The sequence below is a fragment of the Vombatus ursinus genome, unplaced genomic scaffold, assembly GCF_900497805.2.
Source record: "Vombatus ursinus unplaced genomic scaffold, bare-nosed wombat genome assembly UNPS02014859.1, whole genome shotgun sequence".
NCBI classification, from domain to species: Eukaryota; Metazoa; Chordata; class Mammalia; order Diprotodontia; family Vombatidae; genus Vombatus; species Vombatus ursinus.
Window position 1 is genome coordinate 1,485,480 of NW_020954637.1, and position 5,220 is coordinate 1,490,699.

The following is a 5,220-nucleotide window of genomic DNA, read 5'->3' on the forward strand; positions in this document are numbered from 1 at the left end:
TTTTCCAAATCTATGAGAATGCCACTATCTGTTAGGTTGAGTTTGGCAATCATTAGACATCTCAAAACTAACTCCCAGTGCCTTTAGGGGAAAATAAGCATTTCTTCCAGTACAATCCACAGTAGATGTATACTGCAGCATATCAATCTGTCTATCTCACTGTTCTCTTTTTATTTCAATGAGGTCCAAAAATTTCCTCCAATTTGCCATGTCACTTACTAAAATTCTGTGCTTTCTTTTTCTCCTACTGGGGAATCAGCAACTGAAGTCATCCATGTAAGCTCTAGAGGAGTTAGTACCTCTGCATACAAAATTGGAGAAGAGAAGACCAGAGGGAGATGTGAGAGCTACATTCAGGTGTTTGAGGAGCTTTCATGGGAAAGAGGAATTAAACTTGTTCTTCCGGCTCCAGAAGGCAGAAACAGAAGGCATGGGTAGAAGCTGCTAAGAGGGAAAATTTAGGTTTAATGTCAAGAAAAGAATTTCTTAACAGTTGGTAAAAATGAGCTACCTCTCCTAGCTGTGTGACCCTGGGCAATCGCTTAAGCCCAATTGCTTCCCTCCTCATCCCACTCCCCCCTAAAAAAAAGAAAGGAATAAATGAACTACCTCAGGAGACAGTGGGATCCCTAACTCCTTCCAGGTCTTCAAGCAGAGGCTAGATGGACCATTTATCAGGTAGGCTGTAGTTTTTAGTAGTTCAGCTGTTTCAGTTGTGTCTGAAGCTTTGTGACCCCATTTGGGGTTTTCTTGGCAAAACTTACTGGAGAGTTTTGCCATTTTCTTCTCCAGCTCATTTTACAGATGAGGAAACTGACGCAAACAGGCTTAAGTTATTTGCCCAGTGTCAAGGCCAGATTTGAATTCAGATGAGTCTCCTGACTTCAGGCCCAGCGCTCTATGCACCATGGCGCCACCTAGCTGCCCTGTAGCTTTAGGAACCAAATGAAATATTTAGGATTTAGCAGTTGGAATTGGCAGTTTTTTGACAAATTGAGAAGAGAGTGTTCATGGAAATGGTTTGAGGGAAACTATGAAGATAGAAAAAGAGTAAAAAAAAACTTCTTGGGAGAACTGGTAACTTATTTTATAATGAAACATTACAAAGATAATTGTATAAGGAATGAATCTGGAGAGTAACTATTAAAACCGATGGCTTGAGGAAAGCTGTTTCCCTGTCATGTCTGAAGAAAAGCTGGAGAAGCCAGAGAGAAAGATCAAGAGATGCTCCATCCTCCCTTTGATGGAATTCTTTGAACCTTTACCTAGGGAAGAGAATAAAGAAAATTCCTGAGGAGACATTTTGCCTGATATCTTGAGTGAACTGAATAGTGGAACTGTGTTTCCACAAGTAAGAAGTGGTCCACAGTGATAGCGATGGTTAGAGGTGATTCTATCCATGATCTTCCTCACACTTCAAATAATGTAAGTTGTTTTTTTACATCTCTGTGTTATCATTGGTTACACTGTTAACAAATTGTTAATCTTAGCATATTAGGGATTGGTTTTGATGCACATGGTCATTTATTAAGCATCTGTTATGTGCTAGTCACCGTGCTAAGCTCTGGGGATACAAAGAAAGTTAAAAGGCAGTCTGCCCTCAAAGAGCTCACAATCTAATGGAAGAAACAAAATATAAATATATACAAAGAGAGCTACATACAAGATAAATAGGAAGTAATCAACAAAGGAAAGGCAAGGGATTTAAGAGGCTAGCTATTTTTTTCAACCACAGTGACATAAGAATCATCAATGAATAGTAGATTCTTGAAATACCAAAATCAAGATGTTCTAAGATCATACAAGCCTTTATCCAGCCCAATCACTGCTCAAGAAGAAAAGATTAATCATGAGAAAAAGCTGTAGTCTGCAATAGAAACAGCTTAACCCTGAACTATTTAAGCAAGCAGTCAGCAATGAATAATATGAAATGGAAAACAGAAATTACATCAACACTAATTATAATAACTGGAGGCAGCTAGATGGTGCAGTACACAGAGCACCAAACTTAAAGAAGAACTGAGTTCAAATCCTGTCTCAGACCCTCACTGGCTTCCTAACGTTGGGCACATCACTTAGTCTCGATCTACCTCAGTTTCCTCACCTATAAAATGGGCATAATGCATACATAAATGGCACCTACATCCCAGGGTTATCGTAAGGATCAAATGAAACAATCTTTGTAAAGCCTTCTGCAAACCTGAAAGTCCTATATAAATGCTATCTATTATTATTGCTTGACCATTGTAATACTGTTGCCACTAGAAGAGCAAAAGAGCCCAGAAAGTGTCTTAGCACTGGGGATATGTGAAAGCTGAAAGACAGCTCACAATCTAACATAGGAGATAACATGCAAACAACTACAAATCATTAAGATATATACAGGGTAAATTGGAGACAATCAACAGAGGGAAAGCGTTAGTATTAAGAGGGGATTGGGAAAGACTTCTTGCAAAAGGTAAGATTTTACCTGGAACTTGAAGCAAAGCCAGGAGATGGTGACAAAGAGACAGCATGCAACTGGCATAGGGAACAGCCAGTCCAAATGCCTGGAGGTGGGAAATGGAGTGGTGTCATGTGTATGTGACAGCAAGGAGGACAGTATCATTAGATCCCCAGAGAGAGGAGGAAAGTGTCAGAAGACTGGAAATGTAAGATGAAACCATGTTATGAAGGGCCTTAAAATCCAAACAGAAAACTTCACATTTGATCCTGGAAGTAACAGGGAGCTTCCCAGCCTCAAACCTCTCCCCCTTATTACAATCCACCCTCCTCTCAACCATGATAATGAGCTTTCTAAATCAAAGATCTGACCACTTCACTTTCCTCTACTCAGGGCCTCCCAGTTGCCTCCAGGGTCAAATATAAAATCCTCTGTTTGGCTTTTAAAGCCTTCCACAAACTGTCGTCTTCATTATTTTCTGGTTTTCTTAGACTTGACTCCCCTCCAAGTACTCTATGATCCAGCAACACTAGCTTTCTTTGCATTCCTCACACACAACATTCTGTCTCCCGACTGCACGATTTTTCACTGGCTGTCATGAAAGCCTGGAATGCTCACCATCTTCACCTATTCCTCCTGGCTTCCCTGGCTTCCTTTAAGACTCCCCTCAAATTCCACTTTTTCCAAGAGGTCTTTCCCTTCCCCAACCTTTGCACTCCCCTCCAATGCTAGTGGCCTTCCTTTATTGATCATCTTCAGTTTATCCTGTCCATATCTTGTTTGGATATAGTTTTTTGTACATTGTCCCCCCCGTTCAACTGTGAGTTCCTTGAGAACATGGATTGATTTTGCTTTCCTTTGTATCTCCAGCCCTTAGCAGAGTGTACATGGCAAGCAATTAATAAGTGCTTATAGACATGACTTGACCTTTGCACAATTTCCCCTGTTTCTTTTTTTTATTTAAATTTTTTCAGTTAAAAATCTCTTTTCTCTCTCAACCTCCTGGTTACTCACTTGCTGCCTACAAGCACACTAATCTCTTCCCCATCCTTAAGGAGAAAAAAAAAACCTTCATTTGACCTTACCATCCCTGCTCACTATAGTCCTATATCTTCACTTTCATCGCTACATTTCTAGGAAAAGCCATTTACAATTATTGATTTACAATCACTTCCTTTCCTCTCATTCTCTTTTAAACCCTTTGTAATCTGTCTTCTGACTTCATTGATCAAATAAAACAGTTCTCTCCAAAGCTACCAGTGATCTCTTAATTGCCAGATCTAATGGCCCTTTTTCTCAACCCTCCTCCTTCTTGATCTCTCAGCCTTGGACACTGTCAGTCTCCCTTCACTCCTGGAAACTGTCTCCTCTCTAGATATTCAGGACAATGCACTATCCTGACTCTCCTCTTAATTGTCTCAACAATCTTCTCAGTATCCTTTGCTGCATATTTGTCCCCAGATTCTGTCTTTGGGCTTCTCTTCTCCCCCATTCAATCATTCTTGGTGATCTTATCAGTTCCTGTGAGCTCATTATGATCTCTATACAGATGATTCTCAGAACTATTTACACAGCCCTAACCTCTCTCCTGACCTCCAGATTGACATCACCAACTACATATCAGACATCTGAACCTGAACACCCTTAAGACATTTCTAACTCAACGTGATACTGAATTCTTTCCTCCCCCCACACTTTGTTATCTTCCCAACTCCCCTATTACTATGAATGATTTTCCCAAATGGGTTGCAACTTTGCTGTCTTCCTCAACTTGTCAATCATACTCATTCACCCACATAACCAATCTGTTGTAGTCTCATCATTTCTACTTTTACAACATTCTTCAAAGAGGTCCTCTTCTTTCCATATACATAGCCACCACCCTGATACAAGGCCCCATCACCTTGAGCTAAGTCAACAAGCATTTATTAAGTGCCTACTAGGTTCCAGGCACAATATTAAGCACATTGTTGTTGTTCAGTCATTTTGAGACCCCATGACCCCATTTGGGGTTTTCTTGGCAGAGATACTGGAATGGTTTACCATTTCCTTCTCCTGATCTTTTGACAGATAAGGAAATTGAAGCAAACAGTGCTAATCAACTTGCCCAGGGTCAAATGGCTAGTAAGTGTCCGAGGCCAGATTTGAACTCAGGAACATGAGTCTTCCTGATTCCAGGCCTGACTCTCAGCACTCTATGCACTATGGCACCACCTAGCTGCCCTACAGCACAGTGTTTTGCAAACCTTAAAGTGCTATATAAATGCTACATAGTTATTTGTACATAGTTATTTGCATGTTGTCTTCCCCATCAAATTATTAGCTCCTAGAGAAAAAGAGCTTTGTTTTTGCTTTTCTTTGTATCCATAGCCCTTAGCACAATGCCTGCCACAGAGTATTCACTTAATGAATATTTACAAACACGATTTTTGCATCTGAAGGCTTTTCCTTTTACATCTCATTTTAAAAAAATTTAAACAAACATCTATTTTGTCTCCCTCTTATCACCTCTCCTATAGGGAAAAAAAAAGGAAAAAAAACCCTTGTAACAAATATGCAGTCAAGAAAAAGCAAATTCCCCACATTGGCCAAGTACAAAAAGTATGTCTCAATCCATACCTTGAGTCCACCATTTCTCTCTGCCAGAGGTGGGTAGCATATTCCTCTTCAAATCTTAGTGTCTGTCTTTTGCCCTTGCAGACCTTCAACTTTAGTCCGTCTGGAGTCTCCTTCCATCATCTGATAGGAGGAGGAAGAAGGAGGAGAAAAAGGAGGAG